At 39.8% G+C, this 27,798-nt stretch overlaps 1 protein-coding gene across 1 annotated transcript in view; it reads right to left on the reverse strand.

Annotated features, from left to right (window-relative positions):
• Positions 1 to 27,798, reverse strand: part of LpR1 (Lipophorin receptor 1) — a gene marked incomplete in the record, with an annotated part of 731,049 nt that overhangs the window by 240,397 nt on the left and 462,854 nt on the right.

Consider the following 27,798-nt stretch of genomic DNA (forward strand, 5'->3'; position numbering starts at 1 on the left):
TATTTACCGAACTTTAGTTTCAGTGTAAACGCGAAAATTTTTAAACGTCGCATAGCGCCGATACTTCGGCCGGAAGGTGACGATATTGAACTTAACAGAATAGGGAAGATAGCAGGACGAGGTCTTTATAATAAATTGTCTCTGGTTATACCACTCAAATGTACCGAAGATTCGAATAAATTGTGCTTTTCATGATGCTATGTTAAAAGCCTCCATAGTCACAATACCAAGCATTACCTATGGAAAGAGGCTGTTGAAGGAGTGCTTATGAAAACGACCTTAATAGCTTTGGGTTTCCTAATAATAATTCGGACAAAGCCCCACGCTACCGTACTAAGGAAAAACACCGCATGAGCATTCGAATGTTGCCAAATTTCCTCCCAAAACACAATTATTATTGCAGAAAGTTATGCTTACTTTCCCTTGAAATTCTCGCACAAATCAGATAAAATTATAGGAACAAAATTCTCTGGAAGATCAGAGGAGAAATGGACCGAGTTCATTAGGAGGGAACCAACCCGCATTAAGTTGAGCGAAGTGAAAAAGAGGTTTGGAGTTTTATTCCTGCATAAGGCTCAATGTAGAAAATAAGCTTTAACCCTTCATTACCAAACCACAACCTTCCCCCTCTCACCCTTTTCACCCTTTTCACAAACCGATTTTAGTTTTCAACTTTCAGTTTTTAGTGGGAGAAAATATGCGACTAGGGGCGGATCCAGCAATTTGGCAACAACGGATTCCCTCCATTTAAACCTATGCTAAATAATCGATTCTTATCGGGGCATTTGGCCCCTCCAAGAATCGATACATTTCCATAGATTTAAATGGAGAAAAACAGTGTTGCCAGTTTGCTGGATCCGCCAATGATGCGACTAGTGAAACTCGAGAATATTCTTAATTCAATGTTTCCGAAAATGTGAATCGGTACCTTTCTCATAAACTCGGTCCAAATATTCATAAATTTACCCGGAAATTCGTGATTTGTCAAAGGAACTTTGGCAACGTCTGAAGGCTCATACGGCGTTCTTCCTCAGCACGGCAGCATGATTTATTGGCTGTTTGGAAAAGGGCTGCATACTTCACTTACTTAACCCGAAATTTTGAATCCAAATTAAAGGCAAGCTCTTCTTCCCCCTGTTCTCCATGCCCCTAAACCGGAAATTAACCGCCACTTTTGGTGGAGCCCGCTTAAGCGGTTGCGTTTCGCGGCCGCTTCTCATCCGTGCTCTTCGTTAAAAGGACGTAGTTCTGTCAAACGGAACTACGTGCATTAAGACATGAGCCCTGAGACCCATAAGAATGTATGCATAACAGGGCTCATGTCATCATGCACATAGTTCCGTTTGACAGAAATACGTCCATAAGGCCGCGGACTCCTTTCTGAGAAATGTCATCTCGAGAACTTGTGTCGCTCACCCAGATTGCTCCTCCAAATTGGCCCCTTTGGCTCTGATTAATTCACGGAATCAACAACGCTTTCTTGGATTTAACCGTGCGGTTAAACAGTTGACATGCCCGGATATTCGATTAGCGATTTACGATTTATTTTAGCTTGTAATGGACCACTAGACGTGGTACATAATTAAGCATTCTGATACATTTTTCATAATTAAAATTTCATGTGGAACACAATTCGCGCAACGAAAATTACTGAAATTAACTCCTTATCAAGATATTTAATGTTTTTTAACAGCTTGTCGTTTGTTTGCTTGTTGTTTTGTTTGTGAAATTCAAACCTCCCGCTCAAGAAAACTCAATGGTCTACGTGAGTCAAATCGCACACTAAAAATTACCATGATACTCACTGCGATATGAAAATCTGGCAACCTCAATATTGACGCTTTGCCTCAGCTGTAGCAAGTTGTTTATAGTTTAACGAGTAGAATTCTGTTGTCATAGTAAGTTAGCAGTTAGCTCACTTCAATTCGATACGTTGAATTTCAAGAAAAATTTGATACGGAAAATTTAAACTTCGATGCTTTTTCCGGTACCCCGGAAGCACTCAACAATATTCAAGTTTCTAAAGCCCGTGTCACAAAATCAAATTAGCGCCCTCAAAAAGGCTCATATATGGAATTGTTCATTGTTCAGGGTGTCTTGGAAAACTGGCCAAGGTAAAGACAAGGCCACAGTAAAGGCTACTTCAATAATGCTCTATCGCATTGCTAAGGCGCAATGATACAACTATTCGTACTCTCGGAATGCGTGAGGTATCACGCCATAATTGAAGGCGCTTTCGAAACGGCCAACTTTCCGTATGGGGATTCTTGTGTCGCATGAGTAGGGTGCCGACTAAAACTGGCTGGAAAATATTAAGTACTTCAACGGTACTTCTTCAGCATCTTCCCAAAATATTCAGTACCTCATAAGCAGAAAAATTCAGTACTTTTACGATACTTTCCAGTGACGAAACTCGAAAATTTTCGAAATTCACGGGCAAATCACGAGAAAAATGACGAGGCATGGAAATTTGAAGCTTATTTTTGGCCTGCACAATCACGATCCAGCGGGAAAAACTGCACTAAGAATAATTGCGCAACGGATTGCATATTTTTCGGGCTGTTATAAAAAAACACCCGAGGCATGAAGAAAAAATTCCGGACCTTTATAGGAAATTTACGTACTTTTTCAGTATCTCCGGAGCGCCTTCAAAAAATCAGTGCTATTTCCGGACTTTCGGGACCAGGAGACACCCTGCTGTTCGCTTCTTAAAGACCGGCGAATTTTGAAGGTTGCAAATGTGTTCAAGACTCATCATAGATCACATCTTGAAATTTTTAAGTAATCTCATACAGAACTGGCTCAGAAATTCAAGAATTCAGTGCCATTTTGAGAGCCTACTTTGATCGTGCGATACGAGCTCTACACTGCTGTGCTAAGGAAGAACGCCGTACAAACATTTGAGAGTTGCCAGATTTCCCTTGATAAAACATGTTTTTTGACGACATACATACATACGAGTCGCTGTTATAGCGCTCTTTGGCGCTTTGCGACACCTAATCGCCACAAAGCTCGGTCTTCCCACAGGTTATCAGGGAGTTGACACTCCCTCATCTCACTTAACACCCCCTGTCGCCAACCTCTCACTGGGCGTCCCCTACGCCTCCTCCCAGGAGGAACCCAATCAAGCATCTTTTTTGGCAGCCTCTCTTCCGTCATCCTATTGACATGACCATACCAAACAAGTTGTTTGGTCATGACGTCGAACACGATGTCATTTTCGACTTCCATTATCTGACGCCAGTGGCGTAACGGACTTCCGCTGGGCCCCCCCGCAAAATTTTTTCTTGGGGCCCCCCATGTCGATGAAATTCCAAAATTATCCCCCCTCTCCCCCCCTCCCTCCCTCTCCCTCCCTAACCCCTTCCCGTTTTTCTCTTATGGTCTAGGCCCGCAGCACGAACATTTTTTGAGAAAATCTGCCATAACCACCAAAAATCAAAATGGCAGTAGCTTATATCTTTTTTCCTTTAGGTATGGTATGTGCAGGATTTAGCCTACTTTTACGTTATGTTCTGAGGTGAAATTTCATTCAATTGCATGTTTGCGCAAATAAATAAATTAAAAAAAAAAAAAAAAAAAAAAAAAAAAAAAAAAAAAAAAAAAAAAACGTAAAAGTACCCGATTAAATGGAGCCCCTAAAGGATCAAGGATCTAAAGGAAGGCGAGGGCTCAGCCCTGGCCCAAGAATCAAAGGGCCCCCAAGGCTTTTAGATTCTTGGGCCTCCCAAAACCCGAAATACGAAAAATGACAAAATAAGAGAAAATTATTTAGGAATCATTGAGTGGACATGGGAAGGCATGGGCCCTCCAGCAAACAAAAAGTTAGGAACAGTCTAAGAAAAGTATGAAAAACCCCAAGCTAACAATGAAAATCAGAGGAAGAAGCCCCATCTTGGTAAGTAAAGGCCCAAAGTTTGAAACCAAAGCTGAGCATCAAAGAAAGAGAGAAAAAAATTCCGGCGGCCGAGGGCCCCCTAGGCGCCTGGGCCCCCCTGCATAGCAGGGTCTGCGGGGGCGCCCGTTACGCCACTGTCTGACGCACTCTATCATTACGGACCCGATCTCTCCTAGAAATTCCTGCCGACCTTCTCCAGAAATCCATCTCCGTTGCTCTTAGCATATCCTGTGTCCGACAGTCATGTGTTTTTGACGACATTCATGCATAATTTTCCATAGAATTTTAAGCGATCTCATATTAAATTTTGTACACGATTATCTGAAAATTTTGGAAAAAATATTCACGATTTTCTAAAGATTTTGGAAAGAAATATTCACAATTTTCTGCAAATTTTGGAAAGAAATATTCATAATTTTCTGAATATTTTGGAAAGAAATATTCACAATTTTCTAAAAATTTTGGAAAGAGATATTCAAAATTGTCCATGTAAAGTCGGTTGTACATCGAAGGAAAATTGGCAACGTCTGAAGGCTCATACGGCGTGCTACCTTAGCGCTGCAGTACAGTTTTTAATGATTTCAATGTCTCAAACGTGCAATCTCCCAGTTCACGTAACTATAAAGAATCTTCCTCCTCCATTCGTCAGCTGAGCAAACTACTCGAAGGCACAAATACTCACGACTCGGCGACCCGGCAATGGCAATCTTGGACAAACTTCGGCCTTAATTTACCCGTCCAGGGTGTCTACTAAAACAGGCTGGTCAAAAATAAGTACTTTTACAGTACTTTTTCGGTACATTCTCGAGCAATTCAGTACCTTCTCCAACAGAGAAATTCCGTACTTTTTAAGTACCTCCATTTGACGAAATTAGGAAAAATTCAAAAATTTGAAATCGCGACAAAAATGACAAAAAATTAAAAAAACATTCCTGACCTTTTTGCGAAATTTCTGCACTTTTTCAGTACTTCCGGACTGCCCTTAAAAAAGCAGTACTATTTCCGAGACACCTTGACGGCAGTACAGTTTTTAATGATTTAAATGTCTCAAACGTGCAATCTCCAAGTGTCACGTAACTAGAAAAGAATCTTCCTCCTCCATTCGCCAGCTGAGCAAACTACTCGAAGGCACAAATACTCACGACTCGGCGACCCGGCACTCTTGGACAAACTTTGGCCTTAATTTATCCCGTCAGAGTTGAGACTAATCAAGGAATTTATTTACCTTGAAAATGACAACAAGGCGAGAGACACGGTTTCGTCCTCTGACTTAATGACCTTTTGTTGGCGGTCCCAAAGGCGCACCTCGCTCCTCCCTCCTGATTAACCGCCCCCTCCCCCATTTCCCACCCCCTTCGCCCCCATCGCCCTCTTCCGGGGCACAATCGGACCCTTCGCGGTAATTAATCATTTTTTCCGGTATCCCCCCAGCTTGGGATTTATTCCCGATGTTTCCAGTTCAGTGGCGTGGCGTGCTTTGCGATATATCGATTGATCGGCCATTTAAACCTATGGAAAAGAATCGATAAACAGGGTGTTCGCAGCGAACACCTTAATAATCGATTCTTTACCATGGGTTTAAATGACATAACAATCGATACATCGAAATTCACGCCACGCCACTGTTCCAGTTCGGGGGGTTTTAGTGCCTCGCGCGGTCTTGACGTTAAGGGTCATTTCACTCGATTCCTTCGCGATTTAAATGTTTAATCAGTGAAATTATAGCCGGGATCGGGAAAAAGATGTCGTCACCTTCCGGCCGAAGTATCACAAGCGCCATGCGACGTTTTAAAATGTCCGCCGCCTTTTTATTTTTTACAGAGCAGTTTTCAACGAAGCCGTCCGAAAAATTCACTGAATTTTCTTTGTGCTACCGATAAAATTCAGTGAAATTTTCAAATAGGTTCGACCAACAATTTCTCTGTAAAAATAATAAAATGGCGGCGGAAATTTTACAAGTCGCATGACGCTTATGATACTTTGGCCGGAAGGTGACGATGTTCCAACGCTGAAATGCAAGACGCTGAAAAACACTCTTAATGCAATGTTGACAGTATTTTGACTGAATTTTACGAAAAGGAACGGTATGCTGAAAAAAAAACGAAAAAAAACAACCGTTTTTAACTTTCAAAAGGAACAGAAAATTCAAAAGTTCCTACTTGTGAACCAAAAAATTAAAATGATAGAAATATGATGTGTTGCATTCGAAAGGGAATATATTTTAGATAGGGACCCTACACTGCTATTCTTCTCTATAGTGTACTATTTGAAGGTCAATTCTCAGATTCGCCAAATGATGACTAGTCACCAAAGCATTGAGCGATTTGTTCAGGAAACCTATATCTAAATGCGAAAACCCGCCAAATGGAATGCTCAGCCCGACATTCAGCAGTCAACGTTTGGAGAAATTTATGCAATTTTTTGCTGAACTAGGTCACTCAGCAATCATCATTGGGTGAAAAATAGCGTGAAGCGATTTAACTTTGATCGTCACTCAATTACAGTACTTGTACTGTTAGTGTAAAGTCTCTGAAATATGTTCTTTCTGAAAGTAGCAGTGCATCTGCAACGAAAGTGTATCGAGCATAAACGGTGGGAATACGAGGAAAAACCGCTGTTTTCCTTCAGGTCAGGAGGTATGCAATTTGAGCTACTTGGAAGTTGAAATAGCTCTACTTTGCATTTAGAAATCGCAGCATGTTATCGCTTCAAAATTCCTCAGGAAAAACGAACAACACGAAAGAAAGTCTAGAAATCAACTCCTAACCACGATATAAGTTTTTACATTAGTACCACTTGAATTGAGGAGTATAGTTCAAAAGGCGGAAAGCTTCTATTACCCTGTCTAAAGATTGTGCGATCATTATAATTTTAAAAGTGAAAGAACCATAGGCGGTTCTAGACCTTCATGCTTGGGGATGCCCAGAGATGGAAAATGTCGGAGGCCTAAGTTTCGGCCCTCAAGTTTTCTTCCTTTCCTACCTCCTTTCACTTTTTCTCTCCTCCCTCTCTACTTAAATACCTATTAATTCAATGTAGAATATTTTTAGCAAAACTTTCCATCAAAACTACGATCTTACCGTAAAAAAAACAGTAGAATCTTTGTAAAACACGGCTATCAATATTAGTTCTGTTTAAAAAATTTTCAATTAATTGCTGGGATTTTTTCTCAGTGTGAGCGAATACAGAATGTTTAAAAGCAGTAATTTCACAGTTCCGATTACCGTACTTAATTTTTGCTTGGGGGTGCCCGGCACCCACTGGCACCCCCGTAGAACCGCCTATGGAAAGAACGGGAAAACCTACATGTTTAGGTTTTCTCGTAAATTTTCTGTTATAGAGCGAGAAAATTTTGAAAATATTAAAAACAGCTGGACGTTTTGATTGTTCCTCACAGAAAATCAATATAATTGCACAATTTTTAGACTGGACAATGGAAGATTGCCGCTTTTGGAATAGACGCCTCAATTACAAATGACGTCATTTGTATGATCAAACTTTCATTTGATCGGTGTTATATAGTTAACCGGAAAAGCGCATCTCTCGTGCTGTTATAATAAAGATGAAAAGTAAGAAAAAGTATACCGCAACACGCATATTGTTGAATAAGTTTATTGGCTTGGATGCATTTCGGGCTTAGCGCATCTTCAGCAAGCGGTTGAAATCGGTTAAAGTGTTTTTGTTCGCTTTGCCTCTCGCTATAACCTCTCCATCATGCGTTGTGACAATTCATTACTGTAATTAACTTGTTTCTGTGTTTCGTTTTAACCGCTTGCTGAAGATGGGCTAAGCCCAAAATGCATCCAAGCCAATAAACTTATTCAACAATATGCATGTTTCGGTACACTTTTTCATCTTTTTCATCGTTATATAGTTGTTGATATCTCGTTCACGAGTTGACTTCCAACCCTCCTGCCGGTGTGGATCGTTTTCCACGTGAGAGTTTCGAGAGAAAAGATAAAACGCATTCATCTGGTTCAGACCTTGTCTAGTGGCCTATCCCCATTTAACTAATCCTACATTAAATATTTCATTTTAGAGAGATGGCGACTTCGTGAGAAATTTCGACATACCTTGAACTGAGCTCAATGAATACAACCCTCGAGTTTGATGAAGATAGGTAGAATTTACCATTCCTTCACGCTGCACACAGCGTCAATTTAGAGTCAATTCTGCCAGAAGCAAGGTAAACGTTACTATATACTGGTACAGGTAACCATCCCTCTGGCAAATTCGACTTGAAGATACGTGGAATTTACCATTCCTTCACGCTGAGTGAAATACAGCGTGAAGAAATGGTAACCTTCCTGCCGAGTGGATCGTTTTCCACGTGAGAGTTTCGAGAGGTAAGATGAAACGTATTCATCTGGTTCAGACCTTGTCTACTAGCCCATTCCCATTAAACTAATCCTACATTAAATATTTCATTTTAGAGAGACGGCGACTTGGTGAGGAATTTCAACATCCCCACCGAGCTCAATGAATACAACCCTCGGTCAGAATCGAAAACTTTTCCAACCAACCCGACGACAGCGCTCCTCCACCCCCACCCCCTCCCGCGCTCTATTTCCCTCCCGCGCCAAAGAGTGCGAACGCTTTGTCTTTTCGCGGTCATTAGGCGTCATGCACTTTTAACCGCGCGCCCGAATTTCGGAAGGGGAAGTGAATTTGGAGTCAGGAGCTCTATTCCGCCGCGACGTTGCCGGATCTCCTCGTTTCCTCACACGAATGACCTTAAAAATCGCGACTTTCGTTCGAAACCCGCGAGCCCGGTCGGAGAATGTTTTCCCAACTGTGTGAAATTCGCGCGACTGCTGCTCAAAAGACAAATGAGTCCCGGTTTTGCGCGACCCCCTCCCCGCTTGGGCGCTTTTAATTCCTTTGTGTGCCCCCCCCCCCGGGGGAGGGGGGGCATTGTCGGGGGGATCTGTACAAAGGAATGAACTCGTTCGAAGTTCCTCGGCCGGGGCTCTGCCTGGTCGAATGTGAGGACTTGGAGCTTTTAATGTTGGAACGACGTATGTGCCGTGTGTGATGCGTTGCGGATACGTTGTTTTGACGGGCCGTGTGAGGCGTTGAACGTGGTCAGGACGGCCAGTGTTGGATCGAGTTTCGCGCTGTTTGCGGAGGCGCTCTCCTGCGTTTGATACTGTCGAACGGTGGGAAAGGCTCGTGGGTTTCATGGTGACGTCGCACACTGGACCGAGCCGATAGGAGAAGTTGGAAAAAAATTGGAAACTTTGAAAGCTTAGATTTTTTTAAAATATCAAACAAAAATAGCTTAAAAGCGGTGTCATTGGTTTTTTCGAGAAATTTCCTTTCAGAAACACTCATTGAAATAGAATTTGTGACGAAATTAACATCAAAATTTGAAATTTTAGACAAAGATTTCATGTCCGACCTCTTCTACTAGCTCGTTCCTCTGTGCGTCGTTGTAGCTTTGTTTCGACCGTTGGCCTTTTCAGTCCGTTGCCGTTGAAAGTGTGAATGCAGCCTCGGAGATGACGAGGAATTTTCCAAACCAAAGGAGGGGTGTCAAGAGTCGTCTTTTATTTCGCCATCAATCGCAGTTTGTCGCCATCACTGCGTTGTCATTCGTGTTTTCTTTCAATGGTGCCATCGGAATGAGAAATTCCATGTATTGGGTAAATGCACACTGAAAAAAAAAGATTAGTAGAATTTACCATTCCTTCAGGCTGTATTTCACACAGGGTCAATTTATTGTCAATTCTGCCAGAAGAAAGGTAAACGTTACAATACGTTGGTACAGATGACCATTCATCTAGCAGGATCAACTTGAAGATTGTATTTCGTTGTATTTGTATAACGTGAAGCTGTATTTCACACAGCGTGAAGGAATGGTAAATTCTACCAATTTTTCTTTCAGTGAAAGACAAAGCGAAGGAGGCAGGGAAGAAAAATACTGCCGTGCTATGGAAAAACGTCGTAGGAACATTCGAAGTTGATAAAATATGTACTTTTGACGACATTCATGCATGTTTTTCCTTGAAATTTTCAGATATTTTAGATTAAATTGCGCACAAAATGTTTGGAAAGCAAATTCAAAGTATGTCTGGTACATTCGGTTTTTATTGAGGGAACCTTGCCAATGTCTGAGGCTCATGCGACGTTCTTCCTTAACACGGCAGAATACGGGAAACGGAGGGAAGGATGGAGGAACGGAGGATCTCTCGTCGTCAATCGGTGAGACAGCAAGAGCCTTGGCGTCCATGATTTCCAGTCTCGTTCTCATCAGCGCGAACAAAACGGACATCCGCGGCGCGTCAAGAGCAGGCGACAATAATTATCATCAACGACAGCTCATCTGAAATCCGCTCAATTTCTGAGGCGGAACTTCAGCGCAGCCAGATTTAACACCCTGCGGGCTGATTATTGTAATCGATAGACCACAGGATTGACAAAGAAGACGACGGGAAAACGAGGCGATTCTAATGGTTAATAAAGGTGGTTGTTGTAGACCAAAGGAGAAAATGATGGATTAACTTGTTGTAATCGATAGACTAAAGGATTGACAAAGAAGACAGCAGGAAAACGAGACGATCCTCATTGTTAAAAAGGGTGGTTGTTGTAGACTAAATGAGAAAATGATGAACTGACTATAGGGTCTCTCGTGGGTTGTCGTGGATTAGTCTATTTACTTGGATTACCAAAGTGTAAAATCACGTAACTCCATTGTAAGGTTTCAGAATTTCCGCTCCTTATTTTTTTCGAAGAAGAACAAGCCATTTGTTTAGTTAAAAATGTACGAGTATGCAAAATATTTTGCTAACTGTGAAGAAAAATCAAGAAGATTTTCAATCTATTACGTTCACTAGTTTCTCAAAGAGAGAAAAAACAGCGAGCCCTACTGGCACGCTGAAAAATATGACGGGAAGTCTGCTATGTCGCAAAAAGAGATACGTGGTTCGGCACTTTGGTAATCGCGTTACCTCCTTTGTCCACTGCAACCATCAGCTTCCACCAACAGGATCGCTACATTTTCTCTTTGTCTCCTTTCCCAAGTGACATATTGCAGAAAGAATTCCATTAGTGTTTCAAGATCATCACCTTCCGGTCAAAGTATCACGAGCGCCATGCAACATTTAAAAATTTCCGCCGTCATTTTATTTTTTATAGAGAATTTGTTGATTGAATCTGTTCGAAAATTTCACTGAATTTTATCGGCAGCACAGAGAAAATTAAGTGAAATTTTCGGACAGCTTCGTTGAACAATTTCTCTTTCAAAAAATAAAATGGCGGCGGCAATTTTTAAACGTCGCATGGCGCTTGTGATACTTTGGCCGGAAAGTGACGATATTGTCATATAGGGTTGCGATAAAATTGAAATTTTTGGACAGTAATGGACAATTTTCTAAGATTTTTGACGATTTTGTTGTAAAGTTTTAAGATTCCTTGGATTCAGGAAGTAGACAATCTGCGTTACAACTGGAAATTGAAAAGGATTGGTCCTTCATTCTAATTTATTGCGACAATAACTATTGCAATTAATCTCGATAACTTTGCCCTTTCAAAGTGGAGAATGGACGATCCCAACATTTTACCCCAAAATTGAGATAGTTTGGTGATATTTTAGAAACTTATGGCGATCTCTACAAATTGGGTTTGCATATAGCTTTGTCTATCGATTCTAATAATCAACCTGCACCGCCGCGCCACAAGAAATGTTTAAATTCTCTTTAACCTGCCAATTTACCGGTACCAACATCGAGCTATATCCTCCCTACAAGAACATTTTCCGACCTCTCAGCAATTTTCAGTAATGACGTGTTTACCAATCATGCTCGCAGGTGATAATTGACGTGCGGTTTGGTGATGATTCGACAACGTTGGAACCGAAGTTACGCCGAAGTACCGTCAAAGTTCGATGGGAAAAGTTTTGCCGTCAAAACTGAGCACGGATCGTAAATACAGAATCACAGCCGATTAACAAGGATTCGCAGGTTTCGACGTCTTGTTGTGATTTCTTCAAATAAGTTTATTTCACCCCTCTGTCGTTTAGCTCAAACCGGAAAACAACATAATCAAAAGCCTGCCAAACAAAAATTGCAAATTGAGTTGTTTCTACTGCTGTAAGTAGGAGTTCAATGTCAAAGAAAGAAACCTGGTAAAAGTCTTAGGCGCTTAAATGTTCTCACCACATCACTCGGTCAGGCAAAATATATTTAGAAAAGGATTTCATTCTGTAACAAGATTCTCTTAAAAAAAGATAGTTTAATTTTTGGAGCAAGGTGCAAATCATGTTAAGAACATGGTATTTTTTCGCGTTAATAGGTTTCTGTCCTTCTGGGTCCTGAAAAGCTCCATACTTCGACGAGTCTATGCTTTTTGGGGTAGGTAAACATAGGGGCTTATGGACGGATTAAGTCACATGACAGAAAAAACCTCGTCATATTACATACAGCGGGGAAAATTTTTAGGATAGACAAGAGCGCCAATATATGGAGAGTAAGGACAAGTCGAAATATGGTGATCTTAGACCCAAAGAGGTAGTCAACTGGCCAACACAAAAAATGTCACTGCCGATCCTTAGATTCCAATATCAAACCAAGATGGCCAAAAATTTCTATAAACGAGCGTTTCCCCACAAAAATGAGTGGATTTATGCGGAAACTAAGTCAAATGCGTGCTTTACAAACGACGGTTCGTAACAAGTGTAATAATAAACCACTCTGATTAATTTGAATTCATAGGTAAAATATAACAGTACAACTGGTCAGTTGGAAACCAAAGATTCGCCTTCAATTAGCCTGCTATGCAAAATGACTGTCGTAACGCACGATTAGTGGTATCACAATTTCGCATTGAGATTACACAGTGTTTTGAAGGCGCTTCTCTTTATCCTATCTGCGCCCGTAATTGATGTAAACTGTAAACGTTGATATCTAGATTAGTAGTCGCATTTTGTTATTTTCGTTGCGCGAATGGTGTTTTGCGTGAAATTCTGGTTAAAAAACGTGTATCAGGATGATTAAATTGTATACTGTCCTTTTAACGTTGCTGATTCAGGGCATCCTTCATCCTTCCTTATATTCACATTACAGGGTGATCCAAGGTTAAACGGCCAGACTGCAGGAGCCGAAACACCCCCAAACCCCCTCTTTAAATTGAGATTTAGATTTTTTTTTTAGATCATTTATAAATTCAGCATTCAGTCATAAAAAGTACAGGGGAATACACATTTTTATGAGATTTGGTTCACAACCGTTGCCAAAATTCAGGAAAAACGATTTACTTTCCGAAATTTTGGGGGACCGACTAGGGGCACTTTTGGAAAAAACTTTATTCACAAAAAAGTCTTATTTTAACACCTAGAACACGCTCCTGCATTCTGACCGTTTAACCATGGAGCACCCTGTATATGTACTCTAGACACCCTGGTCGGGTGGCACATTACGGCGTTCAGAGCTTCCTTTCTTCAGTGTAGGTTCCTAGACACCCTGATTAATGCACCCGGTCACGTGAGATGATTTCCGAGCTTTTTGTTGCACGGTGTAATTCCTTACACGAAGACACATGTAAGGAAACGCCTCCCCTACTCCGGGACCTTTTCAGCTGCCCCGTTCTTGTCGGATGTTAGGACACGAATGAATAATTGCGCCAAGAATTCCGGGAGTCAGCTCCAGGAAACCGAGCGGTGGATTAATAAAAGACGGAAGCTAGCACTGCCGTGCTGAGTAAAAACGCCTTACGAGCATTCAAACGTTGCCAAATTTACTCTCAGTAAATATTGAATTTTGAAAAAAAAAGTGTGAATTTTTCTCCTTGAAATTTTCAGACTCTTTGGATCAAATTATGAAGTAAATCCTCTGAAAAATCGGAAAAGAAATATTCATAAGTCTTCCTTAAAATGGAGATGTTGCATGTGTGAGGAATTTGCAATTTGACTATTGATTTGTATGTAAAAGTTTGCGAGAAACACGATGGTGCCACTGGTTTTCTCTGAAATCAACTCCTAAGCTCAAAAAAAGCACTCAAGTTGAGGCCAAAATGGAGAGGATATTCCACGCTATCCTGAGAGTCCACCTCTACATCAAGACAAACTCTCCATGCAAAGATAGGGAGCAAACACATTAGCAGTGATGCCGTGTTTTCAGTTTTCGAGTCCCCAAATAAAGTGGCAGCCCTGTCAATGTATTTGCTCCCTATCTTTGCATGGAGAGTTTGTTTTGATGTAGAGGTATGAACTCTCAGGATAACGTGGGATATCCCCTCCATTTTGGCCTCAACTTGAGATCTTTTTTTGAGCTTGGGAGTCGATTTCAGAGAAAACCAGTGGCACCATCGTGTTTCTCGCAAACTTTTACAGAAGAATCAACGATCAAATCGCAAATTCCTCACGCATGCAACATCTATTTTTAGAAAAAAGTTGTGAATTTTTGTTGTTAAAATTTTCAGACTCTTTAGATCAAATTATGAATTAAATCCTCTGCAAAATCGGAAAAGGAATATGCATAATTTTTCCTGAAAATTCGAGCTCTGTAGAAGGAAAGTTTGCAACGCTTGATGGCTTATACGGCGTTTTAACTTGGCACGGCAGAGCACTTGGGCGCTTATCACGATTCGCGGGGCATAATGTCGCTCCCCTGGCGTAGGGGCGTATCCCGAATTCAACATGAGCCGGGGAAAGCGTGTATTTATACGTAAAATAGGGCTCACGTGAAAATTGAGATACGCCCTTACCGCAGAGGGGCGGCGATAATTCACAGGAACTCGGCACTAATTTTGCCCTCGCTTCCGACAAACCTCCGATGAGGTCACGGGTTCTCCTTCGTGCTCCTTATCAGCTCACGGATCGAGATGAGTCCGTGGATAAGGTTTTGGCAACTGTATTATTATATATGCGAGGACCATAAAAAAGACAGAGTTTAACGGAATGGAACCACGTTTTTTTTTGCAAACATTACACTGGAAAAGAAAACACATTGGATCTAGAGTCCAGACCTGCAAACATTGACAAGAAAAAATACTCTTGATTCAATCACATTTAAGCTTAATTCAAAAGGAAATCCTCTTAAATTAAGAGGCTGGGTTCTTGATTTAAGCTTAAATCTGATTGAATCGAGAGTACTTTTTCTTTTCGATGTTTTTAAGGGTCTGGACTCTAGATCCAATGTGTTTTTTTTTTCCAGTGTAGTTAGACCGCGTTTAGCAGAAAGGAGCCAAGCCACATCAGCTATCGCCAAATTTAATTGGGCAATTTTATTTTTTACAAGAAACGTTTGTGCGGATTTCTTTGAAAATTTTAAAGAATTTGCTTCGTACTTTGCAGCAAATCACTGACATTTGCAAAAAAAATTGCACAACCGTATTCATGTAAAAAATTCAATTGCCCAATTAAATTTGGCAATAGTTGAGGTGGATCGGTTCATTTCTGCCTTACACGGTCCAGTTCTGGTCAGAGCAGAGGTATTATAATGCACCAAAAGACACGGTGTGAATTTAAGCATGATGATATATATTTTCTCAGCCTAATTTCACGTAGAACGCGATTTATGTGCGACAAAAATTACTGAAATTAACCCCTAATCAAGATACCAACGTTTTTCGATGCATAAATTCAAACCTCCCGCTCATAAAAAATACCATGGTCTACAGAATGGAAATAAAGCAAAGGAAAAACGGCATACTGATGGTCGCTTCGGGGCAGAGATATGCTTTTTAATATCGTAACTTTAAGACTGTGGCTCAGTTCGACATTGTATTCCATAATGAAGATAGTGTTTGATGTCAGAAGTTAGGTCTCTCCGTATTTTTTTACCTCGGAAAGAGCGAAAAAGAGCTATATGGAAATAGAACAGAGAAAGGACGTGCGTTGATGACGGCGCAGAGATATAACTATTCGTACTTGATGGACGTCCGGATCGTATCTGCAAAATTGAAGGCGCGATGGCGCGAGGCAGGAACTCGTAACGCTCCTCTTTACGCTACCAATGAGTTTCCGTTCAAATTCGGCAGAAAAGCTATAAAAAAAAACTAGGCCGTTTTGCGTCTTTCCTGCTTCCGGTTTCGGCTTTCTTCTCTCTTTTCAATTAGAGGTCTGATTCGTCTTAAGGATGTATTTGTAGACGGTATGTTTAAGCTTATGTGTGCGGGTCGAGGTTTTAATTTGTATCCCTCTGTAAGGCCCTACATTGCGAACAAAATTCAACGTTTATTTTCAAATTCTACATACCTATTTTCGACTTTGTATTTTTAATACGAGAAAATTCAAGATTGTTAAATTCATTACTGCCTCTAACTCATTTTCTTCCATTAGGACCTCGTGCGTTTTTGTTAAACTGGGTCCACATTTGGTTTACTATTTTTAAAAAACGAATCGTTGCATGCTTTTTGATCATCCACTGCATTGTAAAAAATACGGGTTTAAAACCCACTTTTTTACCTATACGTCTGAGCAAAGATTCTGACCTCCTTCTCACTTTCAACATCACGAAGGTTAGTCCCCTTTCTACCAACTTAATACCAACCCCTACCCTTATACTAACTTGATCCACCAATTGCTGCAACACTTGATGCAAATTTTGGTTGCCAGATTGCTCTTTCCGATCGACTGCTCCGCACTGCAAAAAGACTTATCCCGTGCAAACTGGCAACAGAGCGGGGCGCGCGAGGGCAGACTACATTTGCGATTCCGTTCCGAAAGATGTTTACATTATTTACGTGCCCGAGTCTACTGTTCTCTTGGGAGCAAGTCGGACCGACGATGCCCGTTTGTTGAAAGTTCCTCGCGTCTTTCGGGAGCGAACTCTTTGTAAACGCGAAAATTACTGGGAGAATTGGCAGTTATAAATCGGAGCGCTATGGCTAAGCGATGTCATTTGTCTGAGCAAGTTAGAATGTAGTTCGCTGATTAATTCTGAAATCATACTGCTGAGACCATCCTTCGAACAGTGCTGCCAATATTCTGCCCTGCTAAGGAAGATTAGAGTGAGGGGAAAAAAATACGCTTTCAGAGATAATCGACATTTACGATGACTCGATTGGATGGTATAGGTAGTTTGGAGTGAATTCCAGACTTTCCTGATGTAATTGCCAGTTGTAAAAGAGGTATTACTGGATGGCACATGGAGACAAAGGGTCGTATTTATGTTCGTTATTTAAAGAACTCCTTTCCGTGCACTGGAAAAAAAAACACATTGGTTCTAGAGTCCAGACTCTTGAAAACATTGACAAGAAAAAATACACTCGATTCAATCAGATTTTTGCTTAAATCAAAAGGAAATCCGCTCAAATTAAGAGGCTTGGTTCTTGATTTAAGCAAAAATCCGACTGAATCAAGAGTATTTTTTCTTGTCGATGTTTTTAAGAGTCTGGACTCTAGATCCAATGTGTTTTAGTCCCCCAGTGGATGTGCATATACAAGAGAATAAAAAAAATTATTATTATTAAATTATACAATTATTTGGAGGGCTTCCTTGAACTCCCCTTAATCACTCAGTGGCGTGGCGTGCTTTGCGATGTATCGATTGATTTGTCATTTAAACCTATGGAAAAGGATCAATTAACAGGGTGTTCGTAGCGAACACCTTAATGATCGATTCTTTACCACGGATTCAAATGGGGAAATATCGTTAATCGATCAGTCACTCCACGCCACACATTTACGTATTCACAAATCACAATGTAAACCAAAAGGGGCCTCCCAAGGAAAAGGGATGTTTAAGGAACGACTACGAACACGTTCCAGAGCCACTCGCACGCTAGCAACTCGACTCCGAACTTAGCGAACAGAAGGGGCACTCTCCGCATCTCGACGTGGCAAACTAGATTAAGCCTGACCTGGCGGAGAGTCGGGGTTCGCTCGAGGGCTGTAGGTCGCGGTCCTGCGTTGCGGGTTGCAGACTTGAGGACTGAAGGGGTCGGATTTACATAAGTGCCCGATAATTTGCGGTGGTTGTCCCTGGCGCTCTTGTCCCTTCGTCCGCAACCGGTGCCGCCCAGCGGGGCCTCGATATTCTAATTAAATCCCGTGTCGATTTGTCGTCCACATTGTCCACTTGACCCGCGGCCGGGAATCTAAAACCGCGTAAGTTCCAAGGGACGGAAGGGATGGGGCGTTGTTTCGACGAGGCAATGGGAGCTATGGCAGGGTGGGCTTCTGAGAACAACTTCGCCTCAAGCCTCATCATTAACTTGTTCGATCGAGCTCCGCCGTCCCGAGGAAAAACGCCGTATGAACATTAGAGAGTTGCCAGATTTCCTCCGATAAAATGATCATTTTTGTGGAAATGTATGCACGAATCTTATTGAAATTTTCAGATGATTTAGATTAAATCGTAAAAAAATTCGTCTGAAAAATACGATGTAAAATATTCACAATTTTCCGAAGTAAATTCGTTTTTTATTGAATGAAACATGGCAACATCTGAAGGTTCATACGGCGTTTTTCTTCAGAGCTGGGATCGATACGCCAACGAAGATGAAATATTTCACGAGCGTTCTGCTAATGACTTTCCGAAGTGCAAACTTTATTTTCGAGAGCCCGTGCGATTTTTGGGCCCATGTTTTGTCATGATTTGTGAAGGAATCAAGCAGAGGCTCGTAAAAAGGAATAACTTGAATTTTTCGACACGACAAAAAATATTATTTGGAATCGAGAGCATTGATCCGTGGTTTCCGATGCTCAATACTTTCTTATCTCTCTTGATAATATGAAAGAGATACGTTAAAATATCTTTCTCACACATATCTACACATTTACACATTTACACTATCTACACATTGAGTCAATGATGAACGTCTTTTATGGTAGTTTCCGATATAGTCAATAAATTCTCACTTTAATGCCCAAACCCGGAACGCCTTCAATTTTTGTATAGGCATCATGGACATCCATCAAGCACGAATAGTTGCATCAAGGCGCTAATATCGATTTTGCGTTGAGGTGTGCCTAGATACCGATGATTAAGGAAATTTTTAAGTATGATCTATAGGATCACAACCTATAAATTAAGAAGCAACGGACCCATAACGTACACACTGAGTAGTATGACATAACATTAGAAGATTCGTAGAAAAATATCGGAAACTACCATGAAGTAAAGTCGCCCATTGACTCAAAGTGTAAGAAAGAGATAGCGTTAAAATATATCTCTCTTACACATCTAGTCAATCACCGAGACCCATTTCCATGAATTCCGAAACGAATCTCATTTAATTTGAAGTCAAAATGTATTAGACAAGCGCGGGAACTGCCACATTTCAACGCCCCATGATATAAACTCACACGAAAGTACACGAAAGGAAGAACGCCGTATGAACAATCGAGAGATACCAAATTTCCTTTCATAAAATGTCTATTTTTGTAGAAAAATATGAATTTTTCTCCTTGATATTTTCAGGAACGTAAGAAGAAATCGCAAACAAAATCACACGAAAAATTGAAAGAAAAATATTGATGAGTTTACCAAGAAATTATTGTTTTATCAAAGGAAATTTGGCATCGCCTGAGGGTTCATACGGTGTTTTCGGCATGGCAGAGTAAGGGTATTAAAATCCAGCAAACGACGGCCTAAAAGCCGAAGCCCCATTTAAGGCGTCAAACGTTTCAAACGTTGTCGATTTAAGCCCTCCGAGAGGGGAGGTCGTTCACATTTGGCAGTGGAACTGAGATGTAAGTTTCATTAAATGAATGCTGTTTACAAGCTATTGTGAGGCTCCTCACCCCTGCGCCGCTCACGGGATGAACTTTGAGTTTTGTCGGAAAACTTTTGTTGCATGAACACTACAAAAGCACTGATTCCTGAGAGAAGTATGATGATATGGATTACATTTTGCAATAAGGTACCACTATCTCTGGCTCCTGTATAAAGCACTTTTCTACACAGGAAAACCAATATCATATGGATTGCATTTTGCAAAAGGAACCAGGAGCATTGCAATGTGCTAAAATTGTGCAACTTCTATTGTCTTGGAGGAAAACCCTGATTTCTATCAACAGTTCTATTTACTCGTGAAAACTGTAAATTAAGACAAAATTACATTAAATTTCATAGTTTTAACGATTTCCGCAATTTTATTGCAAAGAGAAGTTGACAATCTAGCATCATTGCATGCTAGTGGTCTTTTTGAAAAATGCATCCATATGGATTACATTTGCAATAAGGACCACTATCTCTGGTGCTCAAAAAAAAGCACATACTGCGAGGGAAACAATGGCATGATATGTTGCCTAAGATGGGCCAGAAATAGTGGTTCCTTACTGCAAAATGTAATCCATAAATGTTGTCTCAAAAATGAGCCAGAAATAGTGGTTCCTTATTGCAAAATGTGGTCCATATATTTCTCATTCCAACTGACACGGTTCAATTTTGTATCCAAATCTGTTTTCAACTGTAATGGAGAGAAATATGTCCGATTTGAATTACACAGTGCACATTTTCATTCCTTTAATAAAGTTGCGAGAAAAGTTGGATAAAAATTGAACCGTGTGAATTGAGCTTTAGTTGTAAATTAATCGGAAGAAAGTTGTTAAACTTATGATCGCATTTTGATATTAGATATTCATACGGAGTGATAAAAATAGTTAGATTTGCCCTAAAACAAGTTTTCATCATCAAAATTAACGGAGACATCCGATGGATCGAGGTTATCGATAAAATGGATTACATTTTGCAATAAAGAGGTAAAGTTTCTGGTTTATTTCAGAAACAAAGTGTGTACCATTAGTTTTTCTGTGCAGATACTGCTTTTTTGGGTAAGTCAGAAACAGTAGTTTCTAATTGCAAAATGTAGTCCGAATCATACAGGCGCATGGCCTTGGTTTCATTTACTACATTCATCAATCAGAGTGGCACAAATTTATGATGGTTTCTCTGTTAGTATTGCTGATAAAATTAGAACGACACTTTTAGAAAAAACCACACACCTTCGGCTTTTGCGTGCTACCACGGCGAATGACGTCAATTGCTGCGTTTTTTCCGGAGACAAACAAAGTCAGGTAAAAAGTTTCATTAAAAAAACAGCAAAAAGAATAACTAAAAAATCACTACGAGCCAGTGTTCACAGTTCAAAGCCCTTCAAAGGCCTTTTCAAACTTTAATCGAATGATTGCTTCTGACAATCGATGACACTACACTCTTCAGTCACATTCTTTTTTGCTTGGCATTTCCTCGTTGATCATACTATTTCAGTTTGCAAAAACCTACGCAAAGATTTAAAAAAGAAAAAGCTCAACATTTGGAAAAATCTGACTACTTTTTGCAAGACTAGCATTCAAAACTATAACTGCAAAAAAATTGTTTAAAAAACGTTATTTTTTTACGTTGAAAAACAATTTTTGTTGATTTGAAGACAATTTTTGGGCTCAAAGACTTTTCCTTGATTATAAAGTTACGTTATGGGTAACTTTTTTCGTTTGAAGAAACATTGTTTTAAGTGAAAAATTATTACATTAACTATTATGAGGTTTTAACTTTTTTTTCAGAATAAGAATGAAGTTTTAGCATCAATGACAAAATTGAACTTCTAAGAAATTTAAAAAAAACATTATTAATGTATTTTCTTTGAAAAATACACTAAATGAATATAGCGAAATACATTAGAAAAATACATAGAATAGTAGCGTATATTTTTTCGAAAAATGTACCATTATTTTAGTCAAAGAAAAATGTTAGTAAAAAAATCTATAAATTAAGAAGCTATGATTACTTTATTTTTTTTAAAAAAAAAGTTCCAATTTTTTTCCTTTTTCGCGCGGCTTCAAACTGGCCCCTCACACACACTTCGAAGTCTCCGATGTTCAATAATCAAAATTCGAGCCGTCATGTGTGCGAAGCTTAGGTTCGTGACGTCTCACCATGACGCAACGTGACTAAACACATGCAAGGGGCGGAAAATCGCTTTTCACGGTGGTGTGAGTTTCTCGACACGCAGACGAGGGAACCCCCCACCCCTCTGTATTTATGCATGCGAAATTTCAGAGCTGGATTAAAAGCTTCAGATTATCGTGCGAATCTTTCATACTGCCGTGCTAAGGAAAAACGCCGTATGATCATTCGAGAGTTGCCCAATTTCCTTCAGTAAAATGTTCATTTTTGAGGAAAGTTATCAATATTTAGCCTTGAAAATTTCAGACTATTTAGATTGGATTTAGAACAGAATTTTCTGAAAAACTGGAAGCAAAATATTGACAAATTTTCCTGAAAATTCGTCATTTACCAAGGGAATTTGGCAACGCCTGAAGGTTCATTCGGCGTTCTTCCTTAACACGGTAGCATAGTTCCCCGATTTGAGCATTGAGCAGTGATGCCTGGAAGCCTGGATGCCTCCTTCATTATGACTGAATTTAGACGGAAGAAATAGATCGAGATTAGTGGGATGAATAGATTTTTCGGAAAATGAGGGGTCTTCCTGAACCAATGAACTGCGGGCTGATTGTTGAAATTGATAGACAAAGCTATAGACAAAGAAAACAAAATGGATACGGAGGGATCCTATTAGTGGAAGCGGGTGGTTGCAATGGACAAAGGAGGTAGGTAATAGACTAACGAACGGCAACCTACGAGAGACCCTATAGTTAGTCCATCATTTCCCCTTAGTCTATAAGAAGCATCCATTTCGACCAATAGGATCGCTCCATACTTCCTATGTCTTTTTTGTCTATAGCTTTGTGTATCAATTTCAACAATCAGCCCACTGTACCTGACAAATGTGGTCCAAGTGAAATGCATATGATTTTTAAGAGATTGTTAACTTCCTCTGTTTCGTGAGTGAACCGTGGTTGTTGTACCGATAGGCTTTTATTGCACGCTAAAATAAAATACTGCCGTGTTAAGGAAAAACGTCGTATGAAATTCGAGAGTTGCGTAATTTCCTGCGATAAAATGATCATTTTTTAGGGTATTTATGAATATTTCTTCTTGAAAGTAGACGATTTAGATTTGGTTGTGAATAAAATTATCTAAAAAATTAAAGGAAAAATATTTACAAATTTCTCTGTAAATTCGTATACTATCAAAGAGAATTTGTTAACGTCAGAAGGGTCATACTGCGTTTTTCCTTAGCACGGTAGAATAGTCACCTGAATCGATTTTAAAAGCTCAAAACACGATGAGCCTCCGGCGAGTGTGGGAGATTTACAATACTCGAAGGCTCATAGAAAGTTAAAAATGATCGACAAGTTTTTTTTTTTTTTTATGCAAAGTTTCTCATTTCAGATTTTTAAATCTTGTTTTTTCGTTTCGATAATTTTCTCCAACGAGGAAAACAGCTGATAAAAAGCGATGAGGGTGCTTTTCTATCTTTTTTCGCGCGGAGGATACATGGAAAGATGGCTCTGAATGCATTACCTACGTCAGAATGATGTATTAGAAAACTGTGACGATAGGCAAACAACTTTTTCCTCCTTCTTGATCTATGGTAATTAAAATATGAGGATAGCTCATATTTGTAACCGTCCACAGGAATTGAATGCAAGGTTGCCGCAAAATTTAGAAAACGAAATTCCCTGACATTTTCCTGTTCTCTGTCACATTTTGGTGAAATTCCCTGACAATTGGGAATGTGCCAGATGCTTGAAAAGACATGATTTGAAAAAGTTTTCAGGAAAATTTATTGTTCGAAACGGCAAACCCATTCTAGAAAGGAAGTACTGGTGACAATTTATTGCTGACATTTGCGTCATTTTCCCGGACATTTCCAGGTTTTCCCTAACTATTTAAAATTCCCTGACATTTCCCGGTAATCCCTAACTGTGGCAATCCTGTGAATTAGTCCACAGATGTATGATGTTCCACAGGATCATTTTCTTTGAATCTGGTCGGAAAATCGGATTTCGAGATTTCGGCGATCAACACTCGTTAGTGTCTCAAGGTATCAGTATTACGAGCGGTTTAGCTAATTGGACGAATTTGTGGTGAGGAACTGAGTGCAAAAGAATAAAATCAAAAGGAATTCCGTGGCTCGCATACAATACACACACAGTTTCTTTGGATTTAATTCATTTTCACACAGTTTCAATTACCAAAAATAGGTCCAATTTTGGTGTCAATTATTGATGAAGTTGAATGGCATTGAATCCGACTGTTCCAGGCTTTGAACCCGCTGATTAGACTTTTACATACATTTTCTTCAAAATTTGAACAGGCATATTCCCGGTATCATTGAATTTTCGGCCGTACGTATACCCCCAAAATGTTTGCGGAATGCTACTCAAAGTTACAATACCTACCAATAATTCACTTTTAATGAACTGAGGTCCTTTCTTAATATTTTCCTGGACGGTGCAACGCAACGTCAATGCCCTCTACATAAAAGGTACGAAACCAAATTTCAAAATAGCCCGCGTAAACTTCTTTTAATGCCACCTTTCATACAGTTATTTGGCGATACAGTTATTATACAGCTGCAGACAAATTATTAGCAGTTAAATTCCACGAAAATCCGCTTACATAACTTGGTTTCAAAAGATATTACGGAATAAAGTGGTAAGATATTGACACTTAATGTTCGAGCAAAGTTCAGAGGTGAGGAACCTGGGAAGAAAAGGTCACCAACACTTTTCCCTTTCCAAAGCTTCGAAGAAAGTTTTGGCGTCACCTACACGCGCAACAATAACTTTTTAACCTAAGACTGGACTCAAACCTTCCCTCCCCTCTCGTAAAACCTGTAAGGCAAGCTCAGATGCACATCTTCTCCAAGTGGCGTACGTAATATTTGAACGCGAACACGATTTTCAATAGGATTTTCATGAATTTGAACAGTCTAAAAAGTCTTTCTTGCTTATATTACCGAGAACTTGACTCATACAATATAATTGGACCGGTTTTAGTAGAAAAAAAAAAAAAAAAAAAAAAAAAAAAAAAAAAAAAAAAAAAAAAAAAACAAGTTGGTTTTTGCAATCGCTAGCGATAGCAATATTCGTCATGGGAACTTTTGCTTCTGGGATATGAAAATTTTAAGGTAGGTACAGTTCGTTTGTAGTATCTTCAGAATTGAAGGGGCTATGTAATTTTGTGTCGACATCTCTTTTTTAACATTTTTAATTTTTTTTCTTTGCATACAAGAAAGCTGTTATTTACCAATTATTTATTTTCGTTGGATTATGTATGGTTTTTGGAAGTTAACGCATTTAACTTTCAGTTTCGTTTTTTCGGTGTAAAGTATGATATTTTTACTCTACGCATATGCCCGAATACGCATCATAACGACGGTGAAACTACCAAACCACGTATCTCGTTTGCAGTGTTTAAAAATCTCCGCTCACATTTTATTTTTTTGAAGTAGACCAAATCCATATCATTCCTTAAAATTTTCACAGAATTTTCTCCGCACGAAGAGGAAAAATCACGGAAATTTTCAAGACTGGACGTTAAGTAGCTTTTCATTTAAAAAAATAAAGTATGACAGGAAGTCTGCGACGTCGCAAACCGAGATACGTGGTTTGGTAGTTTCACCGTCGATAAGTGACCTATGTGCTTCCTAAGTTGCCATTTTGGGCGCTTCTGGGTACCAGATGCGCCCTTTCCAACCGTTCGACTCCCCCGATGTAACATGTACTATACTACATGCCCTTTTGCCTTATGGGTAATGACGCCATTCTGGTACACCCGGGAAAATTTCATTTTTTTCTGCATCTGGTATTCGTAAAAGTTTTCGTGAAATGTTTTGCTTTTAAGCATAACAATCTCGCACGGGCGTATTACCTGGTTAAACTATTTTGGGGCTTCGTTATGCTTAAATGCCTCATATTCGAGGTTGTAGTTTCAGATTGATTCGAAAAAATCACGAACAGTCACGTGATCTCTTCATTTTAGTGACGTATTACTGTGCTATTTTGTGATTGGTTCATTTTCTCGGCGCAGCATCGTCAAGCGTCAGCTGTTTGCGGCTCTGGGTTGAAGGTTTAAGGTTATGTCAGAGAGAATAGAAAGTTAGAGGCCCGACTCGATGCTAGGTAATTGAAACAGATGCGCTCGCAGCGCGCTCGCTGGCAACGTACGCAACTACTATTTTCTATTGTTTTCCAGAGACTAGCGGCGGGTATGTTGCTGCCGGACCACCTTCACGTAGGCAATTTGTTATACATCGTCCGTCCGCAATACTCTCGCTTGGCCGTATGAAAACGTTCCTCGCATGCGCAGTGTTAAAGAAGCGCCCTCCAACGCGTTGGCGTTGGAACTGCTTGTTTTTCATTCAAATAGATGTAACCGAAATGTTAGATGTGTACTACCTATACTACTTTCATGTCATTGCTTTATTTATTTATTTACTTTTTGCGTAGGTATAAATTGTTATTTTTTGCTGAATTTTGGAGAAAATATTGCTTTAAGAACGTGGAATGTAAATTAATTTTATTGAAAAAAGAAAATACCATCATTAATTTGGGCGAACAGAGAAAATATACATCAATATTTGGGTCAACATCTCCCTGATTATATAAAGGATGAATATATTAGTATTTCTGTATCAAAAAACTTAGCTTTTGTCTTCAGAGATACGATGATTCTAGTCCCAGTCAATTTGTTTTATTGAAAAAACAAAAAAACAAAAAATAAATAAAAAAAAAAACAACTGAAATGTTAGCATACTATTTTCATGTCTTTCTATTTGTATCAATAGGTACTTTTTGCTTAACTTACGAACGTTGAATGCAAATTAACTTTATTGAAAAAAGAAAATAACGTCATTAATTTGGGGGAACATGTGGCTGATTATATGAAGGAGGTATATTCCAGTATTTTTGTTTAACATATTAACTCACGAGAAAATGTTCGTACATTTATCATCTAGTATTAATTATTTTTTGATGATTGGTCTAAAACATTCAATACAACCATTAAAAATTATCTCCCATCGCCGGGTATCGAACTCCCGATCACCTATTGCCCGCACCTTATCAAAAATATGAGGCGCCTCAGTCGACTAGGCTATCACAGATCAGCGAATGGATGGGAAAAAATAGCATTTAAAAGACTCGGACGATGGGCGGGACTTATCACAAGAGTTGTCCTTGAGCGATTCGGCGATTCGCGTCTTCGTAGCTTCTGGAGAAATGAGCTAAGCGCCTTTCTCTGTGAGACATTGTTTGCCTATGCTATCATGTGTCTCAAGGTTCATATCAGCAGGCATTTGCCATCGCGGCAGTAAGCTGAGGCAATATTTCTGTATTCATGGAATAAATCAATCAATCGAGTTCCGATTTTGGCTCATATATCCGTAACGGGTCCTCCAGAGCAGTTTTCCACCTTGCACAATAGTTATAATTTCTTTATTTCTATTTGTAAAATTTGAGGTGGGATAATGGCGGCTTCTCAAGAGCAACGAGGTAGGCGATCTTTTGCACCAACGAACAGAAAACTGATGGCGAAAAATAACCAATCAGAACCTCCCAAAAAAAAGAATTTGCCTAAAAACGGAACTTCGTGGATCTGCGCAGATTTACCAGTCAGACACGACATCTCAAGGTGGAAAAAAACTCGCTGAAAGCGAATTTTAGCAATCAACACAACTTGACGTAGAGACATGATTGGCTAAAAAATACAACGGTTTTTGATACATCGGAAAATCAACCAAAAATCGGAGACTGGGCGAAACGCTCAAGGTCGCAGAGGTATAGGGAATCCCATAGCGAAAGCAACGGAACGATTGTAATATCATGGGGAACTCCGTTCCCAAGACAAAAAAACTACAATTTATGGCTCTTTAAAGAAACAACATATGCCGTTCGTTTCTCTTTAAGTAGGGAGGTGTTTTTATGGATATGTAGTTCCTCATCGCAAAGTGGTCCAATTGGACGTATTTCTGTCACACAGAACTATGTGTCGGTAGGAAAGATGGGGGTGTCCTCGTTAGTACTCGGGCCGTAAGAATGAATGGGAAATATAAAGCGCCAGTGACGTAGCCGCCGCCGCCTTCGCCCGTATTTCCTTTAACTTATG

This window comes from Bemisia tabaci, chromosome 10, assembly GCF_918797505.1.
Source record: "Bemisia tabaci chromosome 10, PGI_BMITA_v3".
Classification (NCBI taxonomy): Eukaryota; Metazoa; Arthropoda; class Insecta; order Hemiptera; family Aleyrodidae; genus Bemisia; species Bemisia tabaci.